Source organism: Pristiophorus japonicus, chromosome 1, assembly GCF_044704955.1.
Source record: "Pristiophorus japonicus isolate sPriJap1 chromosome 1, sPriJap1.hap1, whole genome shotgun sequence".
Lineage (NCBI taxonomy): Eukaryota > Metazoa > Chordata > Chondrichthyes > Pristiophoridae > Pristiophorus > Pristiophorus japonicus.
The window spans coordinates 151,709,829-151,729,203 of record NC_091977.1 but is presented as its reverse complement, the minus strand read 5'-3'; the positions used below and the strand labels follow the sequence as shown (position 1 = coordinate 151,729,203).

General features: G+C 44.1%; 1 protein-coding gene and 1 long non-coding RNA gene across 2 annotated transcripts in view; one reads left to right on the top strand and one right to left on the bottom strand.

Annotated features, from left to right (window-relative positions):
* LOC139234129 (calcium/calmodulin-dependent protein kinase type IV-like) overlaps positions 1-19,375 on the top strand; it is a 406,822-nt gene that overhangs the window by 99,225 nt on the left and 288,222 nt on the right. The window lies entirely within an intron of this gene.
* On the bottom strand, positions 6,080-12,243 carry LOC139266091 (uncharacterized). The gene is made up of 2 exons (XR_011593688.1): positions 11,786-12,243; positions 6,080-7,477 (listed from the first exon to the last, which is right to left on the bottom strand). It is a non-coding gene; the product is annotated as an uncharacterized lncRNA (long non-coding RNA).

Sequence of the window (19,375 nt, the reverse complement as noted above, 5' to 3'; positions counted from 1 at the left end):
CAAAACAGAATGCGGAGGTGTTTCGCAACTGCAAGGACTACCACCCTCAATGTGTAGTTGGTGTGCGACCACACGCAGCACATCCTCACTGTGAATGCCTGCTATCCTGGCAGCACACACGGTGCTTTCATCCTGTGGGAGAGCATTGTGCCATGACTCTTCCAGCCACCATATGAAGGTTGTGGCTGGCTGCTTGGTATCAAATGCTATAGTCTAGCCACTTGGCTCATGACACCCCTCCCCAACCCCAACACCCATGCTGAGCATCGGTACAACGCAGACTATTGGAGTGCTAAACACAGAAACATAGAAAATAGGTGAAGGAGTAGGCCATTCGGCCCTTCGAGCCTGCACCGCCATTCAATGAGTTCATGGCTGAACATGCAACTTCAGTACCCCATTCCTGCTTTCTCGCCATACCCCTTGATCTCCCTAGTAGTAAGGACTACATCTAACTCCTTTTTGAATATATTTAGTGAATTGGCCTCAACAACTTTCTGTGGTAGAGAATTCCACAGGTTCACCACTCTCTGGGTGAAGAAGTTTCTTCTCAACTCGGTCCTAAATGGCTTACCCCTTATCCTTAGACTGTGACCACTGGTTCTGGACTTCCCCAACATTGCAGCGTTCAGTACTCCCCTGATCAAGTCCCGCTCTTCATTGTGGTCTGCTGCATGCTGACAACCTGGCCATCATGAGGGCCCAGGCATTGCCACTGAGGATTGCAGCTCCACCTCAGGAAGAGGAAGAGGAGTATGACGATGCACAGCATGGCGAAGCAGATGAGGAGGAGGATCAGCAGCCACGGAGGAGGCACCATGCCAATGCTGCCACTGCAAGGGCCGCACCTCAGTGCCTCATCCTGCATCGATTACAATGAATCAATGACCAGATGACAACTGGGCCTCATAGTCACAGCGCTCTGTCCTAGGCTCATGGCGCAGCTCCATGAAATTCTCAGTTAATACACGTGACGGTCAAATCAACATTTTGTTATCTCTAACAAGAGTGTGCTCTCAAGCAGCACACCAATAGCCCTTCACCAGCAACTAATAAAGAATGTAACAAATGCCCCTTGAAACAGCATAACACAAGAGCAACTTCATGAATTATATATACAAACTGAAAAGTCGTCAGACAGGAAAAAGATGGTGGTCTCCGCACTACCACCTCTCCTTTAAGGGTGTCCGGGGTGCCGAGAAGCTCGCGTTGGCATCGTCCCACGCTGATCTTGGTTTCCATATTTACGAAAGGATATACTTGCTTTGGAGGCAGTTCAGAGAAGGTTCACTAGGTTGATTCCGGGGATGAGGGGGTTGACTTATGAGGAAAGGTTGAATAGGTTGGGCCTCTACTCATTGGAATTCAGAAGAATGAGAGATGATCTTATTGAAACATATAAGATTACGAGGGGGCTTGACGAGGTGGATGCAGAGAGGATGTTTCCATTGATGGGGAAGACTAGAACTAGAGGGCATGATCTTAGAATAAGGGGCCGCCCATTTAAAACAGAGATGAGGAGAAATTTCTTCTCTCAGAGGGTTGTAAATCTGTGGAATTCGCTGCCTCACAGAGCTGTGGAAGCTGGGACATTGAATAAATTTAAGACAGAAATAGACAGTTTCTTAAATGATAAGGGGATACGGGGTTATGAGGAGCGGGCAGGAAAGTGGAGCTGAGTCCATGTTCAGATCAGCCATGATCTTATTGAATGGCGGAGCAGGCTCGAGGGGCCGTATGGCCTACTTCTGCTCCTATTTCTTATGTTCTTAAAATCCACTGACTGATGAGGCCTGCACTCTTTAAATGCTGCCATATTGGTAAAGATAGAAAAATAGGTGTCCAGTGCTCATGCCTGAAACAGGCATTAGTCCCTTTTCATTTGCAAATAAGGGTCCAACTCTAGTTTGAGGCTCCCTTTGTAAAATTGGGCTGCCTTGCATGCAACAGCCCAAAATTGAAATCCTCCACCGATGAGCTGCCTGGTGACACCTAGCAGGTGTTTGCAGCATACTGACCTCATGTAAATGAGACCCAATGCCCAATATGGTGACCCTTGAGCCTACCTGTTCCAGTGCAGGGATTGGATCCTGGAGTCCTGGGGTAGAGAAATTGGATAGGATAAAATAGATAAGAGGAGCTATGGTTGGCAGTGCTCAAAGTAGAAAAGTCATCTGATCCAGGTGGGATGCATCCTAGGTTGCTGATGGAAGTAATGGTGGAAATTGCAGAGTCTTTGGCCACAATCTTTCAATTCTCATTGCATATGGGAGTGGTGCCAGAGAATTGTAGGGTTGCAAATCTAACAATACTGTTCAAAAAAGGGGAGAGAATCAAACCAAGTAACTATCAACCAGTCAGCCTAAAGAGACCATACTCCAGGACAAAATTAATTGTCAATTGGAAGAAGATGGATTAATAAAGGCAAATCGTGTCTGACAAACTTGATTGAATTATTTGATTAAATAACAGAGAGGATTGATGAAGGTCATGCGGTTGATGTGTATGTAGACTTTCAAAAGGCGTTTGATAAAATCCTATATAATAGACTTGTTAGCAAAATTGAAACCCATGGGATTAAGGGGATATAAAATTGGCTGCAAGACAGAAAGCAGAAAATAGGGGTGAATGATTGTTTTCAGACTGGATGGAAGTTTACAGTCAGTATTTGAACCCCTGCTATTTTTGATGTGGCTGCAGGAGTTCCTCAGGGCAGTGTCCTCGGCCCAACCATCTTCAGCTGCTTCATCAAAGACCTTCCCTCCATCATAAGGTCAGAAGTGGGGATGTTTGCTGAGGATTGCACTGTGTTCAGTTCCATTCGCAACTCCCCAGATAATGAAACAGTCCATGCCCACATGTAACAAGACCTGGACAACATTCAGGCTTGGGCTGATAAGTGGCAAGTAACATTTGCGCCACTCAAGTGCCAGGCAATGACTATCTCTAACAAGAGAAAGTCTAATCACCGCCCCTTGACATTCAATGGCATTACCATCGCCGAATCCCCCACCATCATCATCCAGGGGGTCACCAGAAACGTAACTGGACCAGCCACATAAATACTGTGGTTACAAGAGTAGTTCAGAGGCTGGGTATTCTGCGGTGAGTGTTTCACCTCCTGACTCCCCAAAGCCTTTCCACCATCTACAAGGCACCAAGTCAGGAGTGTGATGGAATACTCTCCACTTGCCTGGATGAGTACAGCTCCAACAACACTCAAGGAGCTCGACACCATCCAGGACAAAGTAGCCCGCTTGATCGGTACCCCATCCACCACCTTAAACATTCACTCCCTCCACCTCTGGCACATGTGGCTGCAGTGTGTACCATCTACACTACAGCAGCTCACCAAGGCTTCCTCGACAGGACCTCCCAAACTCACAACCTCTACCACCCAGAAGGACAAAGGTAGCAGACGCATGGGAACACTATCACCTGCAAGTTCCCCTCCAAGTTATACGCTATCTTAACTTGGAAACATATCGCTGTTCCTTCATTGTCCCTGGGTCAAAATCCTGGAACTCCCTAACAGCACTGTGAGAGTACCTTCACCACGTGGACGGCAGCGGTTCAAGAAGGTGGCTCACCACCCCCTTCTCAAGGGCAATTAAGGATAGGCAATAAATGCTGGCCTTGCCAGCAATGCCCATATCCCAGGAACAAATAATAAAAAAAGACATATATTAATATCCTGGACTTGGGTATGGGAGCATAATTTAAAAGTTTGCAGATGACACAAATCTTGGAAATGTCTTAAACATTGAAGAGGATAGTAGCAGACTTCAGGAGGACAAAGACAGACTGGTGAAAAAGGCAGATACATGACAGGTGAAATGTAACGCAGAGAAGTGTGAAGTCATGCATTTTGGAAGGAAGAATGAGGAAGGACAATATAAACTTCGTCCTACAATTTTAAAGGGGGTGCAGGACCTGGGGCTATATGCACACAAATCTTTGAAGGTGTCAGGACAAGTTGATAAAGCGGAGTCAATAGAAGCCAAAACTGTATTTTTTTTTTACTTCCCTTGTAAGGCTAGGAGGGACGAGAGTCTTACATTGAAACATAGAAACATAGAAAATAGGTGCAGGAGTAGGCAATCAGCCCTTCGCGCCTGCACCACCATTCAATATGATCATGGCTGATCATGCAACTTCAGTACCCCATTCCTGCTTTCTCTCCATACCTTTTAATCCCTTTAGCCGTAAGGGTCATATCTAACTCCCTTTTGAATATATCTAACGAACTGGCCTCAACAACTCTCTGCGGTAGAGAATTCCACAGGTTAACAACTCTCTGAGTGAAGAAGTTTCTCCTAAATGGCTTGCCCCTTATCCTTAGACTGTGACCCCTGGTTCTGGACTTCCTCAACAACGGGAACATTCTTCCTGCATCTAACCTGTCCAATCCCGTCAGAATTTTATGTTTCTATGAGATACCTTCTCATTCTTCTAAATTCCAGTGAATATAAGCCTAGCCGATCCAATCTTTCTTCATATGGGCTCCACAGGAAAAGTTTAGGCCTTCCCTGCTCATTGCTGCCACCCCCTCCCCTAATTGCGAGGCAATCCTGAATCACCGTGCTCCCATTTACCAGAGTGCCGGATGGAAGGAGCAGTCTCCTGTGGCATCTTCCTGCTGACTGACATTCCACTCACACCTGCTGTCAATTCCTGCCAATTTTGCGCAGGAGACTGACGAGGTCTATGCAGATGAGGCCTGGGAGTTTTTTTTCATTCTTGTTTCATCCCTAAAATCTCCTGCGCTTCACAGGTCAGGACTTTTTACCAACCGCCTCAGCCCCCGCCTACCGCCTCAAGATAAAATCGGAGCTTTAAGTGGCTGCTATTCCACTCTGGCATAATTGAGGTCACGTTGCTGGGGCAGACAGTGCTTGTGAAGCATCGTAGTGATGGCTCTGAAAATTCCTCTCAGGCTTATTTGAATAATTATGCATAGTGGCTGATACAGTTTTGCTTTTGTGCAGGGAGCAATCCCAAAGAAGTAATTGGAATTACTGTCTAGCAAATTAAAAGGATGTGCACATTTAAGAGTAAGTGCCTTCATCTGGGGACAAGTATTTATTTCAGCCTTTCTCAAACTTCAAAATCAATTTCAAATATTTGTCAACTTTAGCTAAGGCTGGGGGAGAGGGATGAGTGTCAGATGTAAAGGCCATGAAAAGAAACCCAATGTAGAGGCACGAAACAGATTCTGTAAACAAGTGAAGGCGTGGCACAGTACGTGACTCCCTGTTGAGCAATGGCTAACATTTTACTGTGAGGATGATTATCAGATTTGGCACTGAAGGGCACCTTTCCCAGAGGACAGCAGGTACCATTCCTGGTAGCAGATGGTAAGTAGACTTCACATTGTAGATGCTACCCATGAAATCTGGCAACAGATGTAGAAGACAGCACACTTAAAGGAATCTGACAATTAACAGTACCATGTATCTCATGGATGGCGCAAAAGCTGCTTTCCACAAAGTGTTGCCTGCTCCCATGTACTCCTCACTTATATCAAGCCCTGACACAACCTTACAGTTCATTCTTTGCATTTCATGCTGTCACACTTCAAGAGCGCATATGTTAAAAATGCAATTTAGAATTTTAAACCTTGCCAGACTCGTATCTTTCAAGGCCAAAGCTTATTTTAAATCAACCTAGCTTTATGATGCATATGCAATTACCAGCACATAGGTTGCAGATTGTGCAGATGTGTATCACTGTGCTCTTTCAACCTCTCAAAGACCACTTTTCTGCTGGAGCAGCTGATGCAACCTTAAGGGTTAAATACTAACCTGGAGAATGGCCTTGCTTGTCAAGTCTCTTGTGATTTACCCAAGGAGGTCTGACGGGATCTATGGACTAGTCTGTTTCGGTAAGGTGGATCTGTGCCAACTGTTTCAGTCACAGGCAGATGGTTCTAAATTTATATCAATGACTTGGATTCAATTAACACAATTTGGGCCTCTGTAAGGTGACCTTATAGAGATATATTAGATAGTTAATGGTGTTAATTCCTGGATTCTTTTACTTCAATCTGGTTCAGTAAAATTACTGAGTCGAATACCTCTTGTGCTTTGAACAAAGCAGTCTTTATTACCGGCCAGTAAGACCTATCAGACAGAAGATATACTCTCTGGATAGAGCGTACACACTCCCTACGGATAGGTGAAGTTACATCGTAAAGCGTTAACAGTTATACAGTTTTGAAATCAGATAACAAAATACAAATGGATTGACAGTCTAACTCAGACACTCATTAGTCAATCTATATGAGATGTTCTTCTTGAAAGCTCAAGTATTGCCTCCAAATGTTTCAATCTAATGGTGTGACTATTTACTGAGACCTTGCAATTCTGCAGATGTATTTCATGTTACAATTATATATTATTGGCAGGATTAGTGACTTGAAACCTTGAGACAGATTGTTAGCTATGCTGATGTTGCACTATTTGCAATCTGACATTCTCCCAGCTATTCTTCCATGGCTTATACATTTTCATATATCCCGTTTACTTTACTATCCTTAATTCCATATATTCCGTTCAGATATCCACATCCCCCCTTTTATCATTCTATGATAACATTTAGGATCATTCTATGAGTATTGCATTGTTGAATAGTTCTCTAGTTTGTTGGATCATAACCCGGGAACCCTTGACCACAAGAGGGTCTGCTAACCTTGTCCTTACTTTACAGCAGAGGTTAAGGCAACCAACAATCAAACAGCAGGTAATTATTATGATGAGAACAATTGCCCCATGTATTAGATAGGATCTCCAAGATCCACCCAGAAACCAATCAAACCTGCTAAGTTCTTTTGCTGGTGTGGATAACTTTTTCACCTCCCTCCTTATGTGATCGGCAAGGTGGGTTATGTTTTCTGAACTATCAGGAATGTAAGTGCAACATTCAGATCCTATCAGGGCACACGTTCCCCCTTTCTCAGCTAACAGGTAATCGAGGGCCATTCGGTTTTGTAATGCTACGGTCCTTATCGCTACCATTTCAGCTGTGATGCCCTCCAGAGCCTCAGCAGTGCGGTTAGCTACCTGTTCCAATATCGTTTCTTTGAATCCATCTAACAGTCTCAGTTAGGGTCAGGGGAACGGTGCGCAAAGGAATTCCCCCTTTGGAATGTATAGGGATATGTGAACACACCCAGCATCTAGTGAAGTGCCCTTTTTCCGCATAAACGTAAGACATATACAAAAAGGTATTTACATGGAGCTCTCGCCTTTGTCTTCCTTCCCGTGCACCAAAACTGTCATATATCAACACTATTATGCAGACAGTAGCATACAGACACAGTCTCATCTTATAAATAGTCCAATTATTTAGCTGATAAAAAGAGTTCTGTTTTCACATTTCCCTTCAGGTCTCCGTCAGTGTATTTGGCTGTCTGACAGGTAAGAGTTCAAACTGATCCTCCTTCAACTGCCTTGTTCAGCTATAGGGAGGAGGAGATCTGGAACAGAAACAGGAATTAGACTAACCAGCAAAATTTGTTTAAATGGTGATGAGCTTGCAGTGGTGCAGGTGAACCCAGGCACTTTTCCCCTCAACCTTGGCTGCAGTGGGGGTAGTGAGTGACACCTAAAAAGGCCCCTCCCATTGTGGCTCTAATCCCTTCCGAATCCATACTTCCCTGGTGCCACGAGGGACAATTCGGGTAAAACTGGGAGGTCGAGGTGAGCATCTTGAACCTGGTTGTGAACTAGTCGCAGAGCCTGAGTCAGAGAAAGAACATAGGTGGTCATCAGTCTAGCTGAGATCTCATATCTAGGAACAATTTCCCTCATTAACACCTTAACAACAGTCTGAGTCTTATCGTCCAGGTTAGGGTAGGCTTCAATCCATCTGCTAAACACATCTACTATTACTAACACATATCTGTAACACTGAACTTTTTGCAACTCAATGTAGTTCAACTGAAATGTCTCAAAGGGACCTTCGGGTAGGGGCGTTTTACCCCAATCACAGGGGACTCCCTTCCCTGGAATATGTTGCTGGCCAATCAGGCAATGACTACTGATGTTCTGGGTGAGCGCCTGGAGTCTAGGGTGCCACCAAGTAGCCAAAAGCGTATCACTTGTTGCCCTTGCTCCACAATGAGTAGCAAAATGCAGACATTCTGTAACCCATGAGGCCAACTCGTCAGACATGCAAGTCTGTTCCGCGGGAGTGGTCCAGAGTTTAGAAACATTGTCATAAGTACATGCATAATATTTCCACAACAGTTTATCTTTTTCAGGAGCGTCCTCCTGTGCTTTTATAACATCTTGGATGGTTGGCATTGGTTTTTTTTTCGAGGCTAACTTATCCTTCGCAGGATTTTTAGTCTGACTCATAATTTTGGGCACTACCATCTGTTGGTCACGAGAGGCCTGTTTGGCCTCTTGGTACAATGGCAATGCGTTTGGGGAACATGAGGGCTTGCAACAAATCAGATACTAGCTGTTTATGAGATATCTCATTCCCCTGTGAGGTTAGGAATCCCCTATTTTTCCATAATTGTCCGAAATCATGCGCCACCCCAAAGGCATACCTAGAGTCGGTATAGATATTGACTTTGAGATCGTTGGCCAAGATACAGGCTTGGGTGAGGGCGAATAGTTCAGCTTGTTGAGCAGAATAGGCGGTTTCAAAGCAGCAGATTCCAAGACCTGATTCTCCTGGTTTACTATGGCGTATCCTGAGATTCGTGTATCTTCTGGATTAATAGAAGTACTTCCGTCAACAAACATAAACAATCATGACTGGGTTCTTCCTCATCTTGGGGTGGCTCAGTAAGAAAACAGGCCGGATTAATTGCAGTACAGTGCCGAAAAGTCAGTTTAGGATTGCCCGTGATTTCAGTGGGTTCTGTCGGATAGAGGGCCAGTCCACATTGCCCTGCACTGGGATCTCAATTAATGGGAGTATAACCCACTTCGGAGGGGTCCTCTGCCCACACATGAGGATCCACATAGTCAGGTATGTCCGAGCCAGTATGATGCTGTAGAGTTGTTAATACTTTCTCGGGGTCCCCATTAAATTGGACTGTTCGGCCATGTTTTACAATTTGCACATCCCGGCTGGTAGGGTCAGCCTCATCTATGGCCTTGCGTACCATAACTCCCAAATCTTTAGCATGGTGAGGGGCTAATACTTCACGAGCAATATGCGGTGCCATTGTTAGGGGCTGTTTCCACAGATTCTTATCCACTTCCACAAAATCTGCCTCTCTTTCCAGTCCAGTCACTCTAGCCCTTAATAGAATTCCCTTCACTTCCCCTTCGTGATCCTGATAAAAGTTCTGCAGGTCCTGATTCTTTCCACTGGGATCGTATGCTAGGGTCACGTGACAGGGTGCCTGCGGCAGGTCCAGAGACCACCACTGAGGGGTTCTAGTGGTATAATACTGCCGCTTAAGGGTTTCCTGTTTTACAATAATCCCATTATCTCCACACTCCAAATGCAACTGGAATTTGCAAAGGAGGTCTCTAGCCATCAAGTTACAGTCCAGATTGATTGTGATAACAACTCGATGTTCCACCGATTCTTCCTGGTAACCCATTTTAACCGGTTCTGACACTGGGAATGTCGAGATTTGTCCCAGGAATCCTGAAAGTTCCTGTGTTTCAGTAGAAGCAGGGAGTTTAAGCTTTGATTGTACAGAAGACAGGGTTGCCACTCATTCAGAATGGGTTCGTCGTCCGGGGAGGATCCCTGCACAATCAAGCTGCGTAGTCAATCGGGGGACAATTGACCAAAGGGGTTGTTCTGGGAGAAGTTAGTGTAAGATCCTCCTCTCCCCCCTTGCCCCCCTCCTCTTCCTCCTCTTCCTTTTCCATGCTGACGGTAGGGGCAATTTTTATTCCAATGTCCTTCCTGCCCACAATTAAAACAGTCAATTCCTCTTACCCAGTCCCGGCCTCTTCCCATACCATGCCGGGGACAATAGGGAGGTTTATTAGCAGGGCTCGGGCCGTTTGGTTGTTTAGTATAACCGTATCCTTGCTTATCCATCCAATCCTGTATGCCACACTACGGTTCTATTGATCCTTCCTCCCGAGATGGCTCTTCCTTTCTAGTCACGTATTCAGTCTTGACCCGGGTTGGGGGCGCACCTCCCCCCTCCCCTTTCTTTTTCTGCCAATAATATCTAACTGCCCTTTCCATCTGTCCGGATAGCGTGAGCAATCAAATAGTTGTTTGAAGATCACAGACATCTATAGAGAGGTGGTCTGCAGCTTGTTGTGCATCAGGGTTTGGCATTGGTCTGACAGGGAATTGGTGTCGGGACTTTGGGATCTTGGAAATCATTTCTAGGCCGGAGGATGTTTCAGAGCTGTCTGACTGCTTGACAGTTCTGCGTCTCGATCGGCGGGGGTGTTTGCTATGTCTTTCACAACTTGGACTGGTAGGTTGACTAGAAGATTTACGGGACTGTTTGTGATGTCGAGATATAGTTCTGCCCTTTCGAGTGTGAGATCTGGTCCTTTCGGCTATATTGCTTGTAAACTGGGGATCCGATTCGCTATCAGAGGATGAGGAGTCAGTTTGGGTTTGTTGCTTTGGTGATATGTGGTTGTTCCTAACTCTTTTTACCGGAGTGTTAGGTGGAGGGTGTTGGGAAGAGGACTGGAGCAAGAGGCCAGGGGGTGCGGGAGGCGCCGTTGGGCGCTGAGTCAGTGGCCACTCATCAATTTCATCATCAGCCTCGGTTAACACAAAGCCAGCCATTTTAACTTGTAGTTGATCAATACCTTTCTCAGAGGTCCCAGAGGATCTCTTAGCAAGTTTCTCATGCGCACATTCATTCTTCTTTTTTTAAAGACGTCTACAGTTTTAACATGTGTTCCCTCTGTCAATGCAAGTCCTAATTTAATAGCATTTGTTTGCCAACTCGATAGAAGTGATGCATCTTTTAATTTCTGACAATAATGTCGCCAGGTTGCAATTAAATTTTTTTATCCCCTTTTCCTCGTCCCCTTCTCCAAATTAATCCCTGTGCTTTTTTTTTACCTCTACGCTTCTAGTGTCACTTAGAGGCCACTGGTCATCCCCTAATAATTTGTTCAGGGCTCCTGATAATTTTCTAAAGTCTTCAGCTCTTTCAGGGAATTCCTCACATAGCTTTTGTAGCGGATTATCCGCATCCGTGGTTTTATCTAACTGATTACCCATTTTCACACTGCCCCTCGTATTACTGTGTCGCTACGCGTTCGTGTCGTCATGCAATTTAAACAAACTTAAAAATAGACACAGACTTTACAGAACTAACACGGACTTTAACTAACTCCAAATAACCAAACTTTGCTAATGCTAACACTTACCCGCATCGCCGCACGGTCCGCGTCGCCGCGCGATCTCAATACTAAACTACCACGTCGCCTCGCAGTTCACGTCGCCGCGCAATCCGCGTTGCCTCGCAGTTCACGTCGCCGCGCAATCCGCGTCGACCCGTGGCTCGCGTCACCGCGCGAGTTAAGATACTTTAACTTTAAAAGATAAACAAGGACTTCTAACACGTACCCGCGTCGCCGCGTGGTTCGCGTCGCCGCGCGATTTACAAAATAGACAAAGACTTCTAACACTTACCCGCATCGCCGCACGATATCAATACTAAACTACCACGTCGTCTCGCAGTTCACGTCGCCGCGCAATCTGCGTTGCCTCGCAGTTCACGTCGCCGCGCGATCCGCGTCGACCCGTGGCTCGCGTCGCCGCGCGAGTTAAGATACTTTAACTTTACTTAAAACTCTAAACACTTTAAGACTTACAGACTTACTGCCATTAGCACTGACTTTCGCGATTCGCGTTGCTGCGCCTCTGCGTCACTACGCGTCGGCGTCACTGCGCGTTTACGTCACTGCGCGTCTACGTCACTGCGCGTTGACGTCACTGCGCGTTCGCTTCGGCCCTACCTTCCGAGTTGCTGCGGGGTTTTTAAAAAAAAATTCAATCAGAGCCTAGACGGGCCAAGTGATATACAAGGTCGACGTCGTACCTGAGTTGAACACCTATCTTCTATTTAAATCCCCATTTTATTCCCTGTGAGCCTAATTTTCTAATTTTGATTTCTTATGAGCCTCAATTAATTTCTTTCAGTCTCCAAATTTCCCTATCCTTTCGCGTTACTGCGCAGTTTAAATTCAATCAGTCAATGAAAGCCCTAATTTAATGGAGTTTTTCTGCCAATTGGACAGGAGTGATTTTATATTTTCCATAATTTAAAATCTCAGAACATTTTTTTTTCTTTCGGCACCTATTTAGTACGTTACTTTTTTTATAACTAGAGAGAAGTCTGGCACGTAGGCTGTGGACTGCTTTTCGTTATCTCAATTGTTCCAGCCTCAAGGTCGTGTTATTTAATATAATTTTTTTTTTAAATCCTTTTGAATCCATCTCAGTTGTTTTGCTGTGCCTTCTCTGAATGCTTGCTTTCAACAAGTTTTTCTTTTTTTTTTTAACCACCGGGACCATGTAATTTTTTCTTTTTTTAACAAATCTATCCTTTGGGCATTTCCTGGCTCCGCAACTTATCATCCGAATATACGTAATTCAATAAGGTTCACACTCTTAAACTTCCCACATACAGGACAACACTACGAAGGGTTAAAACAAACTTTCATTCTGTTTGAGATAAAACAAACCACAACTCCCCGGCTTTTTTTTTTACAGTAAAAGTCACAGAAGCATTTCTCATTTAAACAGACATTCACAAGAGTCTCTTTTCTTTCCTATTAATTTTTTTTTGGATCCATGATTGATCATCTATCCCTATCTAGCTCTAACTATCTTTCCAAGTCGCCGCTTGGTTTGCGTCATCGCACAATTTCCCTATCTCTATCCCTATTCTAAGTTTGAAAGGTATTCACCAGATTGTCCTGGATCTCGTTCAGACACTACCTGAGAACCAGCGAGTGGCTAAACTTTCCTCAGACTTTTGAAACCGGGGGAAACTGGAGCAGTATTGAAATCATACTCACTCCAGTGGCCATTTTCCCCTCGTCTCGTCCAAGGCTAGTCTGGCTCTTAATTCGCAAGTTTTCGGCAGTCGTCCGTTGAGATCCCACTTCTGACACCAAATGTTAATTCCTGGATTCTTTTACTTCAATCTGGTTCAGTAAAATTACTGAGTCGAATACCTCTTGTGCTTTGAACAAAGCAGTCTTTATTACCGGCCAGTAAGACCTATCAGACAGAAGATATACTCTCTGGATAGAGCGTACACACTCCCTACGGATAGGTGAAGTTACATCGTAAAGCGTTAACAGTTATACAGTTTTGAAATCAGATAACAAAATACAAATGGATTGACAGTCTAACTCAGACACTCATTAGTCAATCTATATGAGATGTTCTTCTTGAAAGCTCAAGTATTGCCTCCAAATGTTTCAATCTAATGGTGTGACTATTTACTGAGACCTTGCAATTCTGCAGATGTATTTCATGTTACAATTATATATTATTGGCAGGATTAGTGACTTGAAACCTTGAGACAGATTGTTAGCTATGCTGATGTTGCACTATTTGCAATCTGACATTCTCCCAGCTATTCTTCCATGGCTTATACATTTTCATATATCCCGTTTACTTTACTATCCTTAATTCCATATATTCCGTTCAGATATCCACAATGGTACGGAAAAGGCAAACTAAATTGCAGAAATTGAGTAAAGTGCTTTAGGTTTAAACTAACGAAAGGTAAATTTAGAACTGATGTAAGAGTTTTGTTCACAAACACAGTGATGAGCACATGGAATGGTCTCTCAGACAGAATAGTTGAGGCAAAGATGCTGGAATCATTTAAGAAACAATTGGATGTTCGAATGGTGGGTAGGGGGAGGGTTCTTTAGGTCCTTTGGGGTGAATAGATTAACATGGACAATGACTATCCTCATCTGTAATCAATTTCTGAACTCACTGGAAATCCTTCTGACCCTCTATCTCCTTGACGACAAAAGGAATTCCAAGGGCAGCACATCTTATCAGAGTATTGTTAAACACCTGAGATTGCTAGATGATAATAGGGGAAAAAGGAAAAATAAAACAGTAACTGAAACTAAATTAGAGCAAACATCAATGCTCCAAAAGTAACAAAAAAAACTAAAATACCAACAGTCAGAGGACAATACAGCTTTAAGAGATGCAGGAAGAGACTTTCAGTCCATCTGCACCTGCTGAGAGATGCTGCACATCTGCTTTTTTTGCATACTGACCTTTAATTCATTGCACAAACCCCTGGAATTTGCAGGGCAGGGATGGCTTGCCTTAATTTAACTAAAATTCAGAGGATTAATGAGGCTTGTGCCATAGAGCAGAATACAACTCCTGTACCCCTGTGCTGTTGGGTTAGGAAACGTTGGGAAGTGTGTTTTTGATGCACCTCTGGTGTAGGGTCCGTTTGCTCCTCAGTTTCTGCCCTCTGTGTGTATGGAAGCAAAATTTCACTCCCTTTTTATATCAATCCCATCTCTACCCAGTAGATGGCCCTATTCAACTTTGTACATATTACAATTATGTTGCATGAAATATTTGTTGAAATAGTCTAGCTGTTTAGAGTTTCGATTGCAAAATAGTGATGCTGACAATAATAGGTCATTAAATTAATATTAAAGAATGACTGCAAATTTTTTCAAAAGAACAGATTTTTGAATTAGGGTTTGGAATTAAGTAATCAAAATGTCAGTGCATTTAATTATGACATACACTGTCTTTAAATATAGGCCACACAAAAGTTAATTAGACAATACCAGCTATATAAGGTTTTATACTATTTCAATAAGAACATAACAAATAGGAGCAGGAGTAGGCCATTCGGCCCCTCGAGCCTGCTCCACCATTCAATAAGATCATGGCTGATCTTCTACTCAACTCCACTTTCCTGCTCTCGCTCCATATCCTTTGATTCCCTTAACATCCAAAAATCTATTGATCTCTGTCTTGAATATACTCAATGACTGAGCCTCCACAGCCCTCTGGGGTAAAGAATTCCAACGATTCACCACTCTCTGAGTGAAGAGATTTCTCCTCATCTCAGTCCTAAATGGCTGACCCCTTATTCTGAGACTGACAACTAGTTCTAGACTCCCCAGCCAGGGGAAACATCCTCCCTGTATCTAACCTGTCAAGCCCTGTAAGAATTTTGTATGTTTCTTGAGATCATAAGAACATAAGAACATAAGAATTAGGAACAGGAGTAGGCCATCTAGCCCCTCGAGCCTGCTCCGCCATTCAATAAGATCATGGCTGGTCTGGTCGTGGACTCAGCTCCACTTATCCGCCCTCTCCCTGTAACCCTTAATTCCCTTATTGCTTAAAAATCTATCTATCTTTGACTTGAAAACATTCAATGAGCCAGCCTCAACTGCTTCCTTGGGCAGAGAATTCCACAGATTCACAACCCTCTGGGAGAAGAAATTCTTTCTCAACTCGGTTTTAAATTGGCTCCTCCGTATTTTGAGGCTGTGCCCCCTAGTTCTAGTCTCCCCCACCAATGGAAACAACCTCTCTGCCTCTATCTTGTCTATCCCTTTCATGATTTTAAATGTTTCTATAAGATCACCCCTCATCCTTCTGAACTCCAAGGAGTAAAGACCCAGTCTACTCAATCTATCATCATAAGTTAACCCCCTCATTTCTCGAATCAGCCTAGTGAATCGTCTCTGTACCCCTTCCAAAGCTAGTATATCCTTCCTTAAGTAAGGTGACCAAAACTGCACGCAGTACTCCAGGTGCGGCCTTACCAATACCTTATACAGTTGCAGCAACACCTCCCTGCTTTTGTACTCCATCCCTTTCGCAATGAAGGCCAACATTCCATTTGCCTTCCTGATTACCTGCTGCACCTGCAAACTAACCTTTTGGGATTCATGCACAAGGACCCCCAGGTCCCTCTGCACCGCAGCATGTTGTAATTTCTCCCCATTCAAATAATATTCCCTTTTACTGTTTTTTTTCCCAAGGTGGATGACCTCACACTTTCCGACATTGTATTCCATCTGCCAAACCTTAGCCCATTCGCTTAACCTATTCAAATCTCCTTGTAGCCTCTCTGAGTCCTCTACAGAACCCGCTTTCCCACTAATCTTAGTGTCATCTGCAAATTTTGTTGCACTACACTCTGTCCCCTCCTCTAGGTCATCTCTGTATATTGTAAACAGTTGTGGTCCCAGCACTGATCCCTATGGCACACCACTAACCACTGATTTCCAACCGGAAAAGGACCCATTTATCCTGACTCTCTGCTTTCTGTTCGCCAGCCAATTCTCTATCCATGCTAATACATTTCCTCTGACTCCGCGTACCTTTATCTTCTGCAGTAACCTTTTGTGTGGCACCTTATCGAATACCTTTTGGAAATCTAAATACACCACATCCATCGGTACACCTCTATCCACCATGCTCGTTATATCCTCAAAGAATTCCAGTAAGTTAGTTAAACATGATTTCCCTTTCATGAATCCATGCTGCGTCTGCTTGATTGCAACTATTCCTATCCAGATGTCCTGCTATTTCTTCCTTAATGATAGTTTCAAGCATTTTCCCCACTACAGATGTTAAACTAACCGGCCTATAGTTACCTGCCTTTTGCCTGCCCCCTTTTTTAAACAGAGGCGTTACATTAGCTGCTCTCCAATCCGCTGGTACCTCCCCAGAGTCCAGAGAATTTTGGTAGATTATAACAAATGCATCTGCTATAACTTCCGCCATCTCTTTTAATACCCTGGGATGCATTTCATCAGGACCAGGGGACGTGTCTACCTTCAATCCCATTAGTCTGTCCAGCACTACCTCCCTTGTGATAGTGATCATCTCAAGGCCCTCCCTTCCCACATTCCTATGACCAGCAATTTTTGGTATGGTTTTTGTGTCTTCCACTGTGAAGACGGAAGCAAAATAATTGTTTAAGGTCTCAGTCATTTCCACATTTCCCATTATTAAATCCCCCTTTTCATCTTCAAAGGGACCAACATTTACTTTAGTCACTCTTTTCCGTTTTATATATCTGTAAAAGCTTTTACTATCTGTTTTTCTGTTTTGCGCAAGTTTACCTTCGTAATCTATCTTCCCTTTCTTTATTGCTTTTTTAGTCATTCTTTGCTGTTGCTTAAAATCTTCCCAATCCTCTAGTTTCCCACTAACCTTGGCCACCTTATACGCATTGGTCTTTGATTTGATACTTTCCTTTATTTCCTTGGTTATCCACGGCTGGTTATCTCTTCTCTTGCCGCCCTTCTTTTTCACTGGAATATATTTTTGTTGCGCATTATGAAAGAGCTCCTTAAAAGTCCTCCACTGTTCCTCAATTGTGCCACCGTTTAGTCCTTGTTTCCAGTCTACTTTAGCCAACTCTGCCCTCATCCCACTGTAGTCCCCTTTGTTTAAGCATAGTACGCTCGTTTCTGACACAACTTCCTCATCCTCAATCTGTATTACAAATTCAACCATATTGTGATCACTCATTCCGAGAGGATCTTTTACGGTTCTAAGAAACAATCCTGTATGCATTCTATGAATTCCTCCTCCAGGCTACCCCCTGCGATTTGATTTGACCAATCGATATGTAGGTTAAAATCTCCCATAACTACTGCCGTTCCTTTTTCACATGCCTCCATTATTCCCTTGATTATTGCCCGCCCCACCATGAAGTTATTATTTGGGGGCCTATAAACTACGCCAACCAGTGACCTTTTCCCCTTACTATCTCTAATCTCCACCCACAATGATTCAACATTTTGTTCATTGGAGCCAATATCATCCCTCACAACTCTCTTCTCATTCTTCTAAACTCTGAAAAATATAGGCCTAGTCTACTCAATCTCTCCTCCTAGGACAATACCCCATCCCAGGAATCAGTCTGGTGAACCTTCATTGCATTCCCTCTGTGGCAAGTATATCCTTCCTTAGGTAAGGAGACCAAAACTCTACACAATACTCCAGGTATGGTCTCTCATCAGGGTCCTATATAATTGCAGTAAGACATCTACTCTTATATTCAAATCCTCTTGTAATAAATGCCAACTTACCATTTGCTTTCCTAATTATTTGCCGTACCTGCATGTTAACTTTCAGTGATTCATGTACAATGATACCCAGGTCCCTCATTTCCCAATCTTTCACCATTTAAAAAATACTCTGGGCTGGACTTTCCCCTGATGATCGCTCGGCCATCGTCCATCTATTGCCAAAATAGGCAGGCTATTCCCCATTTTAATTTAAAAGTGGAAAGTTGGGCCGGAACATCAGCCAAAGATCGCCGACCCAACTTTTGACACACAAGAATTTCACATCGCCTAGTTGATCGCCCACCGCAACTTTCACCACATTGCCCACACATCACCGGGCTGATTGCTCACCGAGAAGATCGCTGGAGAATAGCTGCTCCCGACTGGCACTGTTCGGCAGGACTCGGCACTATGGACGCCATTTTGAACATCGGAGGAAGTGAGAGGCTGCTTGAAGAAAGGGCTTATCAGGAGAATTAATTTGTGAGTTATTTTAAGGGCCTTACTGAATCTTTGGCAATCATCCGCTAACCTTTCTATTTATTGAGGACAAAATTTGGGGCATTTATAGCAATAGTGATGGGGTCTGTACCTTCTCTACCATTATTGGTAAATAATCACATGCTGCAGACTGAAGATGGGTTTATTGAAGAGCATGTGCCCAATCAAAGAGATGGTAAACTGATGCAAAGGAAGAGACTTACACCCGACGAACTTACAGGGAAAAGCAATCATACCTGAACTTGTCCGATAACACGTGCCTTAGGAGGCTGCGCTTCCGAAAGGAGGTCATCTCAGAGATATGCCAGCTCATCAAGGGAGATCTGCAGTCTACCAGCACCACCAGGACCGCACTGCCTGTTGAGGTAAAGGTTACTGCGGCACTTTCCTTCTACGCATCGGGCTCCTTTCAGACCTCAGCTGGCGACATTTGTGGTATCTCTCAGCATGCCACACATTGCTCCATTCGACATGATAGACTTTATAAACTTCCCTATGACCAGGGAGGCACAGACCGGAAGGGCTTTGGGTTTCTTGAGAATAGCAAACTTCCCCAAGGTGCAGGGAGCAATAGACTACGCACATCGCCCTGAGAGCACCTTTACAGGATGTTTCGTAACCAAAAGGGATTCCACTCTCTGAATGTGAAGCTCGTTGTCAACCACAACCAAATAATCATTGCAGTAAATGCTAATTTTCCAGGCAGCATCCATGATGCGCACATCTTGGATGAGAGCAATGTCTCTGACCTGTTTAACAGTCAGCCACGAGGTTGGATGCTGGGGGATAAAGGATATGGCCTTGCCAGCTGGCTCATGACCCCCCTGCATAATCCCCAAACGGAAGCCGAGAAGCACTACACCGAA